General features: G+C 52.2%; 1 protein-coding gene across 1 annotated transcript in view; it reads left to right on the top strand.

Annotated features, from left to right (window-relative positions):
• CACNA2D2 (calcium voltage-gated channel auxiliary subunit alpha2delta 2) overlaps positions 1-18,532 on the top strand; it is a 216,971-nt gene that overhangs the window by 131,121 nt on the left and 67,318 nt on the right. The window lies entirely within an intron of this gene.

Below are 18,532 nucleotides of genomic sequence, written 5' to 3'. Positions count from 1 at the left end.
AGGTCATCTTTGCAAGGTGACACAGGGCCCATCCATGCAGAGCCACCCCCTGATCAACAATGTGAAATTTAAAAAGTGAATGTACAACCATTGTGTTCATCAGGAATAACACAAAGCTTTGGGGAACGAAGAGCCACGGGGCACCGCTTATGTAAAACGTCCCCAGGGAAGGACCAGAGCACATCTGCTCTGGCAGGTCCTTTCTAGAAATAGCAAGTTTAATTAATCATCCTGTTCTCTTTTCTTAAACTATTTAAATTCTTTTTTCCCCCTCGAGGGATAATATGTTGCTGCCTTTTAAATAAGTGCTGCAGTTGTAAACTCCTGCCATACTTCTGTCTGGGACCACATCTGTCTCCTGGCTTGGAGCACATCTGTCTGTGCCTCCCAACCCATCGCTCCCCCATCGTTCTGGCACAGTGGGAAAATCTGTATTTCAGAAAGAAATCACATGGATACTTCCAGGCTGCAGAGGGTGTCAGATGCAGAGCCCTTTATCTTCTAAACCCCCTTATCTTTTAATTCTGAGACATTTTTGTCTGACAGTTCATAAATTAAAAATGTTTCTTAGGTGACTTTTTGCTCCTGTTTCATATGTATTTCATGTAAAGACTTCCCAGGCATTTGAGTTCTGTGAAGAATTATGCAAAATGAGAAGCTCTTTTTTAATGTTCTTACGGGATGCACTTGGCATGCTACAATCCATGATGCTAAAATCAGTGACCGTGCACTTTAAAAATATCGAGCTCTTTAGGGGGAGGGTTGTGAAACTTTCCTGTAGCCCAGGTGTTGCCTTGAGAACACATCAGATGTGTTGATTTGTCACACTGAGCTCTGAACTTTGGTGAGGTTCGTGTACTGGCCCTGACCTCATGCTGCACTCTGGTGGCTGAGGGCAATTTTGGTGTTGCAGCAGTCTCTCAAATGATGCAGTAATACCTTAAGTGCTGGCTAAGGATATTCACACCAGATGTCACAGGTGTTAGTGATGTGTGCTGGACGCAGGGGTTTATGCAGAGGTGTCTGTAGTACACCTTGATCATCTCTGCAGCGATAGACCTCTGGTACATTGCCAAAGGGGTGGCTGGGAAGCAGGTGAGATGCTGCAAGCACTTGGGTTGCATTGCCATGCTGCTGTGGTCTCCTCTGGTGTGCACTGAGTGCTGGGCCCCTTGGGGACATGCCGCCTGGCACTGCATGGGCCACCACCTCTTCCGCAGGGCGGGGGTGATGGTTACTGCTCTGGGCACGCAAGGGTGAGTCTATCCATCCATGACTCATGGCCCATCTGCCTCTCCAGCAGCTTCTCCAGTGCCCATGCAGTTGGGTTTATTGTTGTTTTCTTGCCGCTCTCAATGTTTTTGTTGTTTCTGCCTCCTTCCCTCTCTACAACATGGTCACAACCTCTGGTCACAGATGGTTTTCACCCTCACCTTCTTGTACTGAAGTTTCTTTTCAGGTGATACCTGCTTGTCTGTGCCCCATTTTACCTGCCCGAACTGCCTGTGTTGGATGTTTCCCTTCCCCATGCCCTCCCCGTGCTTCTCCCACATTTCCAGCCGTCACTCTCAGAGTCACTCTCCTGTTGGGCTACTGCAAAGGCACTTTCTCTCTTCTGTCTTTGCAAATTAGCTTATCTGCTTCAATATACCCCCTTGCCAAGGCCTTCTGCTGCTGCCTCCAGGTTTCCTCCTGCTTCCTCTGCTATCCCTGAAGTGCATTGCTCTAACTTGTCTTGTGTGCCTGCACCAGCCCCAAAAAATACTAGCAGAGCTCTTAAATGGCTCCTACCACTGATGGCTTTTTGGCTGTGCTATTTCCCTGCACAGCACATGAAATCTATCTCCCATAGGCAGCTCTTTGCACCTCTGTGAGATTTCAGGTAAAATATAGCTACATATATATTGATAAGACGTAGGGAGCAGAGAGGACAATTGAATTGCCGTGAGTGGGGCATGCATCAGTGTCCCTGACAATCCTATAATTAGCTGACAGAGGAGAGCGAGCAGCAAAATGAGCCCAGCAGCTTGTTTGCAGGCGTTAGGGGCTGAGTCCCATGGAGTGCTCACTTTCTGCCCTGACATCTCAGTCTGTGAAGAGACCTGATGGCTGCTTCCACCTAAAGTCACCGTCACCTTGGAGATCACTAACAAGGAGCAAACATACAGGCAGCAAATCCTGGTGCAGGCACTGGTGGTCCCGACCTGCGCAGAGCGGGGATGGGATGGGGGGTGTCCCCGCTTTGTGGCTGTCTCACCCCTCTTGCTCTCAGCTGGGATTGTTTGCAGGGTTGGGGGGCTCAGGCTTGCAGCACAGCAGCAGTACCCCAAAACCTCATTATTGGAGACTCTGGGTCACTCTCCTTTCCTATTTGTCATGAATTTTCTGCATCAACGTGCATCTGTGCTGGAGGTGTCTTTGCCTTGGAGCAGGGTTGGGGACACAGGGTAGAAATGTCCCCAGCCACTGTGTGGGACAAGTGCAAACAGACATGTCAGCAGACGTGTGCAAGTGGGGTAAAACAAGGAGAGGGGTTTGCACAGCATTTGTAAATGGGGGGAGATGGATATTCTGGGTGAAATATTCCTGCTTGGTTTGTCAAGAGCACTGCGCTACAGTCCTTCAGCACAGGCTTTTAAAGAATTAACCTGCTGTGGAATAAGAGAGATGACGTATAATTGGGTAAGTGAGAGATTAAAAGGTAGACAGTACGTTTTCTTGGTGCTGTTGAATTCCCTGTAGCATCGGTGCTGTTTGGTGTCTTTGTATATAGCCTGGGAGGGAGAACAAGACATCAAAGGAACCTGGTGCACCTGGCTTGTGCTGGGTGGCGAGAATGACTCAAGTGCGAAGAGTTGCAAAGGATGTCAGGTCATGAATGGCTGCCTGGTAAAACAGCAGACAAAATCCAGCATTGTAGACCGGGTGATGCACGTGAGGAGAAAAGATCCTCGCATCCATAAGTAGTGCCAAGCGCTGACCCACTGCTGCTGGCAAGGAGTCGTGTCTTGGAGTTAGGATAAACACTTCCACAAAAATATCGACTCAGTACACTGTAGCAGTCAAAAAAGCAGATTGAATGTAATGAGTTTTTAGGAAACAAAGGGAAAATGAAACCCAGGAAACAGTTATGGGCTGCTGCATAAATCTACAGTGTGTCTGCAGGGCAGATAAATACTGTGTGCAGCTCTAATTCCCTACTGCACAGAGCAGCGGGGAGCCGGAGCAGGGACAGAGCAGGGTGACAAGGGCGATGGGCATTCAGACAAGGTGTGGCAAGGTCAGCGATGCTCAAAAGCTGTGGAGGGGTGGCCAGGAGAGTGTGGCCAGGGCTGTGCAGGCAGGGCTGAGCACTGTGAGGTCAGCAGGAAACTACTTTTCTTTGTTTCTGCTAATCAGTTGCTGGGGCATCAAATTAAATTCATAGATGACAGGAGCAGAGCAAACACACAAGGCTCCTCTATGGCAGGTGGAAGGAGAACAGCGGAACTGGCTGCCAGATGAGTTTAGAAAGCTTCCAGGAGTAATTAGACAAATTTGTAAGAGGAAAATACCATTGAAAGTATTGCTGGCACTGCCAATGATGAGCTAAATCTCTGCACCACAGGATGCTGGAGGTCTGGAGGATGCAGGAGCATCAGTGGGTGCTTGTGTTGCCACATGACATCCCGGGACATGGTACCGGACTGATTGAAACTGGTTCATCTCTTCTCTGGGTGGCTTCCCCCTGCTCTGTTGGGGATGTTTGCGCATGTTGCACAAATGGAGCAGCAGGTTGGTCGCCTGCAGCGCAGAGAGCTGAACTGAGCCAGTGCGGGGCTGGGACACCAGTGTGACATCCTGCTGGCATGGCTGGGAGTCCTGCCGGGGCCAGGGTGGCTGGTGGTTCCAAAATCCCGGTACTGGACAGGTGTGAGGGAGACAGTCACAGGAGGAGTAGGGGTGTGGAGGTAGTTAGGCTCCCAGGGGCTATCTCTGGAGAGAAGGCACCACTGGAGGAGCTGCAGGTGGAAGTCAGAGCTCTGCGTGTCACCAGGGCAACACTCAGTGTCCCTGGAAGGCTGAAAGGCACGGGCTGCATCTCAGGTTATTCATCTTCCTGTTTTCCTGCCTTCATGAAGGTGTGTTGGGCTGTTAACTTCATGTAAAGGAGCTGGATAGTCACTGAGAGAGGCGGAGAATGAGAAATACCCCGTTAGCATCTTCCTTGACCCTGACATCTCGCTTGGTGCTTGGTCAGGTTGTCACTGCTGCTGCCATTCCAGAGGGAACAGGAATACCAGAGCTGTGCAGGGAGGGGGAAAGCAAAGCAAATAAACAAGGAGCCCAACTTAAAATCTCTCCAAGTGTGCAGTGTTTTGTGACTAATACTAACGTAATTGCTGTCATGCTTTTAACATAATGCTTTTATCTCCCAGATAGATTCCTTCTTCTGGTCATTAATCTCCAGGGTTTCTAAGCAAGCATTGCAGAGATGCAGCCATTGTGCAGAAGCGTGGGCAGACGTGTCTGCAGGATCCTGGAGCAAACCCGGGACGGGGGCTGCAGGGCACCTATGGGGCTGTGCTCCATCTTTGCCCTGAACCCATGGAAATCCTGGGGCTGGACAAGGCCGTGTGTATTCTTTATGGTTGCTTTTCATCTCCATGTTGCCATGCCCTTCTGGCCTATAAACCCACTGCATAGGCCATCTGATAGCTCCCTTGGTGTGCCCAAGCTGTCTCCATCCTCTGCTCAGCATCCCTCCACCCCTCTTTAACCTTGAGGAGCATCGCTCAGCAAACAGCTTCTCCCTCTTTCTTGGTTCTCTGAGGCTCGTAGACACAAAGGCCAGGAGGGACAGTTGCAGCCATCACCTCTGACCTCCTGCCTTACACAGGCCAGGGAATTTCACCCAGTAATTCCTGCCTCAAGTCCATACCCTCTCTTGGAGCTGGAGGGCACCACATCGGTGGGCCTGGTGGCGATGTGTCTGTATTTGAGATCACACTGGTCTCCTGCAGGATGGCCTGTTGGGGTTTTTGCTTGTGGTTATTTTCCCTTTGGCCTTTCTGGCCTGCTGTGAGCTGGGTCAGATGAGTGGAGGTACAGCTGTGCTGAATCTCCTGCTGCCAGGGGAGGACCTGCTTGCAGAAACCTCCTCCTGGAGGCTACTTCGGGTGAGACTCTCCGTGTTGGCGTTGCTGAAGGCTCCAAGCCCCATGGAACAGCTGCTCTGGCGGTCACAGAGCTGCAGGGGTAGAGGCGAGGAAATCCAGGGTGATTTCCAATAAATCATCTTGCTGCTTCATTTATTTACTGCAAAGGTCTCAAAATATCACCTGGCTCCCTGAGATGCCCTCCCACACCAAGGGTGAGCAGCTTCCCTGCAGTTTCGTGGCTGCTCAGGAGGACCAGCCCTTGCAAAACCGCAGCCTTGCCCAGCGCTTATTTGGTGTGGCAGTAGGTAATGCTGGTGCCAGACGCGCTGGATCCTGCAGCACAGGGATGCGCTCAAGACCTTGGCAAGTCTGAGCAAGGCTTTGACTGTGAGGTCTGTCGTACCTGCTGGGCCTGAAGCGATCTGTAAGCCAGCTCGGGAGCAAGGCATGTCATATCCCTGCCTGCAGGCACTGCGAGGGCAGGGGGTGCTGGGGGCTGAGGTGAGAGCTAAGCACACAGGGCATGGGGAGGGCAGCTCAGCTGTGTGTGCCCATCCTATTTCCTGTATATACTGCACGCTCCCTTGGACTTGTCTGGATTTCAAAGGAGGAAACCGAGCCAACCTCAAACCCTCACCCCTCCCGCCTTTCCCCGCTCCCCCCATGTGAATGAAAGTCTGGGGTGGTTTTCACTGTCAGGCAGAATCTCGTCCCACACACTGCTCCCAGCGTGTCCACAGCCGGCTGCGGCTCCGCACCGGGGCGGTGCCAGACCCGACTGAGGCTTGTGCCAGGGGACAGCGATACACTGCAGAGTATTTCAGGCTTTTCTGCCCTTTCTGGCCTACAAGTTTTTCCCTCCACTCTGAAGAGTCAAAAAGGTTTCCCCTTCTTGCATCCTTCATAGAATCATAGCATCGTTTAGGTTGGAAGGGACGTTCAAAGCTTATTTAGTCCAGCCCATCTAACATGAGCAAGGATATCTTCACCCGGATCAGGTTGCTCAGAGCCCCATCCAGCCTGCCCTTGAATATCTCCCAGGATGGAGCATCCACCATCTCTCAGCCTGGGCCAGTGTTTCATCACTCTCACTGTAAATGATTCCTCATGTCTAGCTCTTCCTCCATTTGGAAGCCAGCCGTCCCTGTGGATCGCGGTGAGGGCACAGCAATGCAGAGCAGACACCTGCCCACCTCCGTCCCCGGGGCTGGTGGCTGCAGGGTCAGGCCGGGCTGTGCTACCCAGGGCTGGCAGGCACTGGAGACAGCTCTCCTCCATTGATGGAATGCTTCTGACCATGCAGTCAGAACGATTTTGACATTTTGGGGAAGGAGAGAAATCTCACCCGGCATTGTGTATGGTTGGCAAAACTGTTGCTGACAACATGAATAAAGGTGGACGGCTCTCAATCAGATTCTCTTTGCTATTTATTTCTAATTTGGACATATTGTCAGCAAGCCATCTCTCAGATCAGTTTGGACAATTGTGTATGTGAGTGTCACGTTATGCTTGAGCTATAATGATATTTGTGGCTTTCAGCATGTTGCGGAGCAGGAAGGTGAGTTGTCGTCTTAGCCTGCAGAGTCCTGCAGGGATCATTACCAGCATCACCACTCTTTTTTTTGGGTTTTTGCAGCTCTTTGTTCCTTGCATTGCAAATACAGCCCATGCCTGAGGGAGTGGAGAGCCTTGGGGGCTGCAGTGGCAGGGAGGATCTTGAGTACTCTACACTCCAATGTGCTGCAAGGGATGATGTTGGGTAGGTGGGAAGTGGATCTTGGGCAGCAATTTCAAAGAGAAGCAGCTTTTCTAAATCTTACCAGGTGTGACAAAGAGAGGAGCTCTTTGCGTTGTCTGTGGTCATTGAATGGAGCATTCAAACATAGCAACCTTTACAAGGCAAATGTCATTGGTGAAGCACCAAGGTTTGGTTGTGCACTTGTCAAAAGGCCAGTCTGGCCATCACTGGGCATGTTGACAGCACTGGGGATGTCTGTCCAGCCTCATGCATGGATGCCCTGGCACATCTGAAAGGAGGTTGTAGCATAGAGGGTGTTGGTCTCTCCTCCCAAGAAACAAGTGATAGAACAAGAGGAAATGGCCTCAAGTTAAACCAGGGGATGTTTAGATTGGATATTATGAAAAGTTTCTTCCCAGAAAGGGTTGTGAAGCAGTGGAACAGGCTGCCCAAGGAAGTGGTGGGGTCACCATCCCTGAAGAGGTTTAAAAGAAGCGTAGATGAGGTTCTTAGGGACATGGTTTAGTGCCAGTGTTGGATTAACAGTTGAACTCTATGATCTTGAGGGTCTCTTCCAACCAAAATGGTTCTGTGATTCTATGACACACTGCTCTGGGGTACTGCTCCCCAGTGGGCCAGCAGCAGCCACCCTGCAGCTCATCGGGATACTGGACTTTCCCAGGGCTGCTCCCCAGGGGATGCTATTCAGAGCACCCCGCTTCCCCATTTCACTCTTTGATATGCAGGTGGCTATTCTCACTGAAGCGGGAAGTGGGGTGGGAAACACCGGGCTGGGAAATGCCAGGCTGGGAGCATGCTGACCTTTGTTTTCAATAAGCATCCTTGAGACTCTGTTATCCTGACTCTCCCTAATGCTCTGAATTAATTCAGATGAGATGGGAGCATTGTCAAGCTCTGTGTGTGTCATTGGGATGATCCCCTCCATCACCTGGTCAAGCAGACAACACCCAGGTCACTGTCAGATGGGACAGGTCACCATTAGAAGGAAGGTTTGGTTTTGGAGCAGGTAGGAACTTGTTGTCCCCTGCCACAATTTCTACACCATATGTTAAAGTGCCCTACAGGAGCCACAGTCAGGATTTAAGTGACTGCGAGCCTGTACCATCCAGCATGTCCCTGCATGGGCCCCGTGAGGCCACCAATGCTCAGGCAAGCTGCCATTAGCCAAGCTGTCATTAGACACGTGAGGGGACAAGGCAGGGACCCTGCCGGAATGGCACCTGCAGAGAGATGCTTTAGATCCTCTTGATTCCCGTGTACGAATTTTGGCTTCCCCATCTATAAAATAAGAGTGCTTTCCTTTTTTTCCCCTGGTGCTGTGCTATGTTAAGGGTCCCCCCTATGGTGCTGCAGACAGTACCAAGTGGACCTCACCACTGGGTTTGGAAGGGTGGGAAACCATCACCTTCCTCTGTGCTTCGGCAGCGGTTTCGGTGCAGAGGGGGCCGGGCATCCATGGCCCCCCCGTATTGACAGCCCAGCCCCCGCAGCTGCCCCCCCTGGCTCATTCCTCTCCTGGGGCTGCAACAAGTGCATGCTCCAAGGGGGTGATTGTGTTGAGTATTTTACTTCTTCTTCAGTGTATGGTGCCATATGGGAACATGCCATCAGTCAATTACAGCTTCTTTTCATATCTAAATAAAATGATTTGTTAATTTGATTGAGTGATCACTGCATGGCCGGGATGCTTTTCCTGCAATGGTGAACAGCTTGCACGCTCGCAGAGATGGATGCTGAGCCAGTGCCACTGGATACTTTCTGGGGTTGTTTTCAATTTAGCTGTGAATTGAATGAGAAGAAAAATGTTTCTCTTGGCAATTTGATAGGCGCTAGCTCTTCTGACAGATGTTGGAGTTTATTATCCCACTGGGACAATGTTTTGTAGTTCAGAATTGCTAATTGCTCCGAAGGCTCAGTGCTGCCGGAGGTGCAGGATGTGGCTGTTGGCAGGTAGCGGATGCCACCAGCACCTGAGGACCTGGGGTGATGGACACGGTTGCCTTCCCAATGATGGCTTCTGACCACGGCCACCAGCCCAGCCTCGGCTCTGTGTCCCACCAGGTTTGCCAGAGGGGCTATTACTGGGGTCCCTGGGGAGGGAGTGTTTTGGGGGGGGTCCCCCTGTGCCAGCACCCATCCCTGCCCTGCTCTCCACTGTTCTGGGTGACACTGGCTGCAGGCAGGTCTGGCAGGCATGCTGGAGTACGTGCAGCACCAGCCTGGCACTCCCGGTGTGTGGGCCATTTAGCCCGTGTGACAAAGCCCAACAGCTGGTGTAAAAGGTGTCTGGCAGCCTTTCCTCTTGTGCACGTTTTAGCTCAAAATGGGCTTGTGGTCCTCGGCCACCTCATCCATACTGCGATATGTTGGGATATGTCTGGGCACTGCTGGGGGGTGCCCTCCCTGCTGTGACCTGGGTGCCAACAGCAGGAATGTGGTGCCAAGGGGCTGCAGCACCAGCCGAAGCAGCAGCACCCGCCTTCTGCATCCTGGTTGCCCATCCCCAGCACTGGATTTGCCCTGTTCCTTCCCTGTAGCCTGTCGTACTGCTCTGGTGCCTGGCTGCTTTCCCCCTGCCCGACGTGCCCTGCTCACCCCGCACCAAACACCCCGGCCTGTGCTGGTGGTGCAGGCGCGGTGCTTTGGGTCACGGCAGTGAGTCTGGGAGCCTGCTGTTCCCTGACAGTCCTCCCCTTCAGTCCTCCCCATGTGCTCTGGCTGGCACTGCTTGGAAGGTTTAAATGCACAAAAGCAGTTAACAGGAGCCACAAGCCAGTTAACATAAAGTGTTTGTGAGCCCATCCTCCCGAAGTGGAGCAGAGCTGCAGACGGAGGTGGGCACTCGTATCTCCAAGCATCAGCATGGTGGGCTCAGGGCAAGACTGCTCCAGCGCCGGTGTTGGGCTGTTTGCTCTGCTAGCTGGGCCACGCAGGCGTCACCAGAGCTGCTCGAGGCTGATTTAGATGAAGATTTTGGATGGGAAGCTGTGCGAGCAGCTCCGACAGCAGAAGCAGCAGCTTGCTGGAGTGCTGGCCCCTGGCAGAGACATCACCGGGTTATGCTCCTCCCTGCATCAGATTTGTGTCTTTGCCCTTCATGTGGAGGGTACTGAGCGCTGCTGAGACCCTCAGCTTCACTGTTTGCAGTGCCTGACATGCCTCAGTGCAGGGAAACTGAGGCCTGAGGCTGCACAGCCAGTCCCAGGGTGGGAGCTGCAGCTGGGAGTCCCATGGGTCCATGCAGGCAGCAACAGGGATTGCACCTGGGAAACACATGCAGTTTTTGGTTTTGGAGCCTGGCTTGCTAAACTGCTCCAGGATCCTGTCCTGGGAGCAACCCCTTTCTCCACAGCTGCCCCAACTCCCCTCGCATCCCTCTCTGCTGCGTGATGAGAGCTCCGCAGCCCGTGTCCTTCCCGTGCCCTTGGAGAAAGAAAAGCCTTTTGCGGAGCAGAGCACAGCAAGGGCAGCGCGAGGCAGCCGCCTCGGGGTCACCCTGCAGTGGTGCTCGCTGCACCGCAGGTGGGGTTGGGGTCCCTGCAGAGAGCTGGGATGGCTCAAGCGTGGGGGACAGCAGGCAGGAGCACAGAGCCGGGGGTGGTGGAGGCTGCCCAGGCAGCAGGAGGGCAGTGGGCAGCAGAAGGGCCCACCCCTGCTCTGGTCCCATGTGGCATTTGTCCGTGACTGCAGTTACCTGGGCTGTGCTCCCCCCATCCTGCCTCTCAGCAGGAGCTTCATGGCCTCCTCATCCCCATCCTGGAGCTTCAGTGAAAGTGCCTGCAAGGGGCTGAGCTGCATCCATCTTTCAGAACATACTTTACCTTCCCAAAAGGACTTTTCCTCTTGTCTCCTTCTCTACTATTTTTATTTTTTTAAGCCTCAGCACAACCCATTGCCTGTTCTGGGTGTGGGATTCGTGTATCAAGTGGGATCTGGCTACAGGCTCTTATTTTACCTTTAACTCAGTGTCTGGGTTCAGGCAAATAACTTACCCCTCTGTGCTTGGTGTACTTGCGAGTCAAATGAAGCTGATGGTGACTCATACAAAAAGCACAGAGCTCCCTCACTATATGTGGCAGCATCATAGCTGAGGGCTCAAGTCTCCAGTGTAAGTCACCACCATGGTGGTGCATGGGAAGAATGAGGGCTGAGGTCCCTGAAAGGACCTGGTGCCTCCACAGCCCCCATACTGATGTCCCTGCTTCCGGCCTTAGTGTCAAGAGCAGAGCATGGGACGTGGAGATGTTTTACATTTGAAGGTCAGTTGTATTGAAAGCCAGAGGTCCATGTATCTTCCCTGTTCACAGCTAATTACAGCAGGGATTAGTCCAGGCTGGGGTAAAGTCTCTCCCTGTGGTGTTAATGATGAGAATTAAACCGGCTCTGGCTCAGAACCCAAACCCCAGACCCCAGCACTCCTGAGCCTCAGGGAAGCCAGAATCTGAAACTTGGCTCCAAGCTTCCAATGTGTGTCTAATTAAGGCTGAAATAATCAAAACGAGGGGCATTCCCACTTCTTCTCAACACTCCTTGTGCCTTTGCAGGGTTGGATCCTGGCTGGGTCCTCCTTGCTGCTGCTGGAGCCAGGCTGGCTTCTGCCTGGGACTCTGGCTGGGAGGGGACTGAAACACATCGAGGTTTTAAGTGAAATGGAGAAGAAATGCAGTCCTGTGTGTGTTTTAGTCAATATAAGGGTTTGTGTAAGATTGTTTGGGGGGAAAAAAAAAAAAAAAAAGTATCTTAAAAATGGAACCTAAAGAAGCTGAGGGAGCCTAAATAAATTTGTCTCTCTGCCAGTCTCCTCCTGCCCCAGTCCTGGAGCCTCAGATCCTGCTGCTCCGTGGGGTGCCTGTGCCCAGCTTCATTGCGGGCAGGAGATGCTCTTGCTGGGGCAGGTGGTGCTCGAGGTCAGGCTGCTCGTCCTGCTGTGCGACGTGAGCCTGTGCCGCCTGCCCATCCGCAGCAGAGGGAGGTCCAGCTGCAGCCTGCCGAGTGCTGCCGGTCACCCAGCCGTGGGCAGGGTGCAGGCAGGGGACGCCCAGCACCAGGTAAGCCTTGCAGCCCTGTGTGCCCTGCCTGCTGCCGTGGGGATGTGCAGGAAGGCGTCAGAGGGGCCAGGACCTGGCAGGGCGTTCTGCAGGGTGCTTCGTCCTTTGTCCCCTGCCCCTGCTCCCCCTGCTACTGTGGGGATGACCCAGGCTGCTGGCATGTTGCTGTGTTCTGTCCCCACTTAAGCTCTGTGGGTTGGGACTTCCCTCCTGCCTGGCCCTCGGGACAGGGACTAAGCCACCTGCTCCATGGGAGGACACAGCAGGGACATCACTTCACCAGCAGCAGGGTCCCCGGGGAAGGCTGAGGGATGAAGCGGAGCTGCCTGTGACACCAGATGTTTGTCAGCATCATAACAAAATAGATTTTCTTGCTTGCGTGCCATCCCGCTGGAGCAGCGGCATTTCCCTGGCTCCCTGTGTGCTGCCAGAACGTTTCTGATGTGCTGCATCAGTCTGTGATTCCTGAGGAGTGGCTGTGTCTGGCGTGCCAGCATTTTCCACAGAGGGACCGTTGGATGTGGACACTTAGTGCTTTATTTTAACTTCTGTCAGGGCTGTGGAGAGGGGAGAGATGGGAAGAAAGGCTAAGAGAGAAGTGATGGAAATCTCAGCTGGCTGCAGGAGAGATGGAGAAGGAGATTGTAGTGTAGAAGTCTTTGATTGACCACAGTACCATTTTGTGGCTTTTTCTCCTTCTCTCTGGATAAAGCTGCACTGTGACATCCATGCCATTAAATAGGCCATGTTCAAAAGAGAAAATTGCTGCTATTTTCCCCCTTTACTTTACTGCCATAAAAAATTGATCCCACATAGCATCCTTATTTCAAAGACTGCTAAAAAAATACAAAATTCTCATTTTTGTTTCTGACAGCTGCATAAAGCGTTCTTTAAATTAAAGGGACGTGAAACGTAAAAAAAATCTCAGCCCTCCCCATCACCTGAAGTTTTTGCTTCAGAAGATGCCCTTATTTTGAGAAGTGGGTGGTGAGAGAGAGCACTACTGTTCCAGTGTGAGAAGGGGTTTGGTTTCTCTCTTTTCTTGTGGCTGGTGATCGAAATTAAGATTTTGCTGTTAGCTGGACGACAGCTGGAGCAGCAAACCCCCTCGCTTACCTGAGCTGGGACATGATGGACATCCTTCAGTAGCAGAGTGCTTTTAGGGGGTGGTGGCAAGGAGCTTGCACTGAGGTGGGAAGGCAGCAGGCTGGGGAGCTGGGGTCTGTGGAATAGTTGGAGGCAACAGGTTGAAGGATGCTGGACAGAAATAGGGCATCTGAGCATGTACAGAGGTAGGAAGAAGATGGGCAGGAGGAAGGCGAAAGGAAGAAGTGGGAAGCCCAAAAAGGGATTTAGATGGAGAGCAGGTCATGACAGGTACTTGTGGAAGGAGGAGATGGATCTGGCTAAGGTCAGGACTTTGGCAGCTTTCAGTCAGTGGTGATGGGGTGGAGTGGGATAAAGGAGAATGTGGACCGGCAGAAGGGGGCTGCAGAGAGCAGCATGTCTGGTCAGCTCAGCTCTCACTGAGGAGTTAATTATCTTAGGAAGAATCATCCTATTTAAACAAGATGCTCTTCTGAAAAGGAGATTAAGCAGAGGGAGCGTTGACAAAGCACTGAGCAGGGCTGCCAGGACTCCAGCAAGCTGCCAGCTGCTGCTCCTCCCTCCCCACCTCTGTCTCTGCTCCCTCCCCGATTAACCACCAGTCTCCTGAGGCCACCAGGCACGAGCAGCCAGGCCACCGGTGCTCATCCCTGCAGCAGGGGTGAGTGCCATGGGGAAAAGGCAGTGAGGATTTGCGGCTGAAGGGTGGCCCTGTGCTTGCTGCCTGACTTGGCTGGGTGCCCTGAAGGTCTGCAATAGTGGGAACAATTCCTGGGGAGAAGCATGGTGGGCATGGTACAAGGTAACCCTGATGATGTCAGGTGGGACAAGCCTTGGCAGGAGGCTGGAGAGAGAAGGTGACAGCACAACGAGCTGTTTGAGCTGCTCAGTCTGTGAATGGTGTCACCAAAGCGAGCGGCGCCATCTGTGGGGCTATCAGATGGGCCACCAGATCCTCCTCATGTCTCCACCCTGCTCTCATCGACATCTGTTTGCCTTTTGTGTCCAGCAGGCCTCTGAGTTATGAGGCTCTTTCCTCCACCAAGATCTTGGGGAGATGATGAAGAGTTAGATGAGCTCTCCATAAATAGCTCTGCCATTAAAAAGCCCTCAGCTCCTGTTTTAATGTTAGCAGGATTAGCTGTCCACAGAAGTATAGGCTTAAGACTCGGCGGTAAGCTTTGCCCTGGTAATATGTCTCTATTTGCTCAGGCTTGATTTCTCCAGCCAGCCTGGCTCTGAATGCAATAAATTTTGCTCTTTACACCTCAGCTGATGACTTATTCTTTGGAGCCTGTGTCCTTGGCTAGCCAGAGACCCTTCAAAGCTCCATTTTGTGCTTGCCTACTCTGAAACCAATGAAGTCCCTTCAGAAAGGACCAGGATGCGTGTAACTATTAGGGTTGAAGGACATTACTGGTGCAGTTCTCTAATCTCCAGATTAATCTTATTTTTGATTAATGGCCAGGACACAAAAGGGGATGTGCTAGTAAAATTTATTGGGGTGCCACATGCATAATGTGGGTAGAGGAGTGTCAGGCTGTCACCGAGGAGCCCCACGACCTTGAGGGCTGGAAAAGGCGAAGAGGCTGGGACGTCAGGGTGACACGATGCAAAAGGATAACACAGCGTATGGGTGAGCACGAGAACTGCTTGTGCAATAGAGGGTTGACTGACTAGAAAGTCGGAGCTGTGCTTGTTGGTTGTAGGGCGACCATGAACTGCTGACGTGATGTGCTTGTGGCAAAAGCCCATGTCATCTATGGGTGCTTGTAGGGGAGCTCCAGACAGCGAGATGGAAGGTCAAAATGCTATCTCAACAGAGCTCTGGTGAGCTGTGGTCTATGGTGTAAACCTGTAATCAGTAGCCATGTGTGCATTGTGCTGCCCTGGGACCCCAGCAGCCTGGGAGCAGCTCCCTGTCCCCTTCAGCCATCCCTGCAATGGGCTGAAGCTTCCGGGGATGGGGGACAAGGGGGCTAATGGGGGGACCTGTCCCTGTTTCATCTGGGACATCTGCCTGTAAGCATGGGTCAGAGCCCAAAGGTCAGGGGGAAAATACCGTTCTTCTTGTAAATACAGCAAGGGGGTTAATGTGCAGAGGGAGAGAGGTTGTTCAAGCTCATATACAGCATCAACCCCGGAATAATGAGAAATTTCCAGTGGATACCCCTGGGCCGCATACCTGAAGGTTTCTAACCACCAAAGGAAGGTGATTCTGGAAAATCACTTTACCAGCCATCGCAGGGGCAATTGGCCAACCTGTCTTCAGGGAGCTTCATTAGCAGTTTCCAAAGGGGTTCCCACAAAGCAGTGCCTGTGGTTGGTGACGCCAGGACACCTCCAAGGCCACTGACCTCCAGCCTCCCACGAGCAGAGCCAGCGTCTGCCTCCGCAGCTCCCTGGTGTGGCTGGGGCTGTGCCACACAATGCATGCTTGTTTGGGGTTTATTATTTTTTTTTACTGCAATATAAACCTGGTGTGTCTTGAAGGCCATGCATGTGTAGGGGGATTTGCTGATGGCTCATCTTTCTATCAGGCTTTTTCAGCTGAATGTCAGTTTATTGCTTTTGCAAATTGTCTTGTGCCTACACAGAACCGGCTGCCTCAGCAGAGGGCTTTGCCAACAACGTGCTCTATAAAAGGGTTATTAGGATAACAAGAAAGAAAACAGAAACCTTTGCAGAATCATAACAATATAGCGTAGCCCCCCCTCTTTCCCTCTCCCAGTTTATTACTCTCAAGTGCTTCTGAGTTGGACTTCAAACCATTGCACTGCTGAATATCAAGAGTAAGGTTAAAATACCCTAGACAGGAGCTAACTCTTTGGCAATTATCTGGTCAATGGCAGAGCACCGATCTGTAGCTCGGCGTAAACACCATCAGGAAAATATGCACAGTTTGCAAATTAAAAAGCAATTCCATCGTCTCAGCCCAGGCCAGGAGCCTTCTGGTGTGATTAGGGTCTCACCGGTGGAGCCGAACAGAGCATCCTTCAGGCCTCTGACGTCAGTCCTTCGTCACCAGAGCCTGTTGCTGGATGTTTCTGTTTTATCTGCAGTATTTTTGTATGAGTCTGGGGGGCATGTTTTACCAGATGTTTTTGTTTTCCAAAAAACACTACAAATTTCACTGTTAAAGGGGCAGAATAAGGCAAGAAAAAGGCAAATAGTCCCTTGTGATACTTTTGAAACAATATTGTGTTTTTCTAAACTTTATGGAGAGGGAGACATAAGTGAAATGTTCTTGTTGACACACCACAAATTGGGCGTGTTTCTTGTTTTTCTAACTTTTGGGGTCAACTTCTATAACAAAAAATCTTCTTGGTTCTACTCATCTCAGCTTTTTCTCTGCCTGTGGTGCCTCACAGTGCTCTCTGCAAGAGGGGAGTTGTTCTATCCGTTTGAATCCAGCTGGGACAGACAGAGATTAAGTGCCTTGACGGAGGTTGCAGAAAGCCAGAGCAGAGATTGTGTCTTAGGGCCCCCAAAGTATCAAAGGGCTGGACTCAACTGCCTCTTTCTCTTGCCCATTTTCGTCGGGGCTCAAGAGACTTCATTGCTAATTCTGGGCTACACACTTAAGTGCTGAGCTAAGACTTTTGGAGGTGAGTCCTGGAGAGTGTCATGATCTGGAGGGGATTTGCATGGGCACAGGTTGTATGGTTGGACTTGGAGACACATGGGGCAGTTTGGTGTGTGAACACAACACCATAACCAGCTGATGTGAACACAACACTGTAACCAGCTGCCCGCAGAGTTCCCTGCAGTTTTGTAGGTTACTCTGCAAATCTGCTTTCATTAAACCCAGGCCTTTTAGTGGAAAGATGATGGCAGTCACCTCCTCAGCTATCACTCTTCCCCTTGCTGCAGGGCAACCTGAGCTGTCTGAAGCCAGAGGACTCCCATCCTGGCAAAGACAGGACACCATCTTACATTAAATTTTGCTGGTTCCTGCTTCTGTCTTTCCCAGCCCCGTTATTTGGGCTCTGCTCAGCTCCATCTTTCACTGTCCCCATTCAATGAGCTCTTTGAGCTCTGAACGGGAAGCAGAGCCAGCGTGGGTTTTGCGTGCCGGGTACCAGGCATCGGTGGATCGAGGTGATGATGGGTCTGAGCGGGCAGGGTGCCTTGCGCCGGGCACTGCCAATGCCCCGTGTGTGTCCCCTGCCCCAACGGTGCCTGTGAGACCGGCTGGGGCTCAGTCCCCTTCACAGCACATTCCCAACACAGCTCAAACAACAGCCTCCTAAAATGGGAAGCAGCGCCACGTCCCCATCCTCCTAGGAGACTGCAAAGGCCACCTCCTGTCAGCTCCGATGTCCCGTTCCCATAGCAATGCTTTCTCTCCACTGCTCGTGGCCAGTGAAACGCATGATGAGACTCTGACATTGTTCTTGATGCTGCCAGGCTGTGACAGGCAGGGCAGGGAGGGACGGCAGTGCCGGCTTCTCTCTGATATCCTTTGCTTGCTGGATCACCCTCCAGGTTGGCTTCGGTGGTGGAAACTCCCACTGGAGGATTTCTTTTTGAGATGACAAATAACCCAGCAGCCAGTACATGGGTAGGTGTCAGTGGGAAGGAGCCGTGCTCAGTCCCCAGGGCTGAGCTGCCAGGAGCTCCCAGAGCTCCTCCAGACCTCTGCTCTGACAATCTGGACCATGCACGTGGTGACAGTCCCTTTGGTGCATGGCTGGGAGGTGGCACAGGATGATGCCAGCACCTTCCCAGCGAGCTCAGCCGCAGGAGGGGCGCAAGGGAGGTGTCTTATTGAGGCCAAAGCTTCCAGAGGAGGCACCTGCCCTGGGCATGTTTCTTGCTGCACAGTTTCTCTGCACTGCTGAGCATTCCTTGTTTTTAAAATTCTGATTTTAAAGTGAAGGAAAGGACCTGGTGCCTTTGGGTTGGTTGCATAGGGAGAGTGTTTCTTTAACCATCATATCCCTCTAGTTAGGCTGGCATGAAAAGCTCAGAAGCTGCTTTGCTTGGGGTGTCTCTGCTGGGAGCAAGCCGCCCCCTCCCCAGCTGCAGGTCTGCAACAAAAGACCTGTCTCAGCTCTGCTCCAGCCCGTGTCACCTACACAGTGTTCCCCGCACAAACCCATGAGCGTCAGTGATTGCGCTGGGCGAGGATAAGCAGCTCGGCTCCACTTAAGCCGGGAATCAATAGGGGATTAATTGGTATTAAGAGAACACACGCTGCAAAGAGAGGGTTCGCCCTTCTCCCGAAGGTGAGGGAAGCCACAGACGGGGCATGGGGGTCCCTGGCAGGTCACCCTTCAGCACTCAGCCGCCTGTGGCCACCAGGAGCTCATGAGAGGGATGCTGGTGTCTTGGGAGGGCGGTGGGGAGCTGGGAGCGGTGCCAGCACTGGGCTCCCACTGTTTGCTAGAGCACAGGGAGATGGCCGGGTTCCCCTTCACCTTTCTCCACTCAGAGTTGGCCCCATGGGTGCTCTGCCTCGAGCAGTGCCTTTT

This window comes from Streptopelia decaocto (assembly GCF_964273445.1).
Source record: "Streptopelia decaocto genome assembly, chromosome: 8".
Lineage (NCBI taxonomy): Eukaryota > Metazoa > Chordata > Aves > Columbiformes > Columbidae > Streptopelia > Streptopelia decaocto.
Note: the sequence above shows the minus strand (reverse complement) of the source record. Positions and strands in the feature narration are given on the sequence as shown.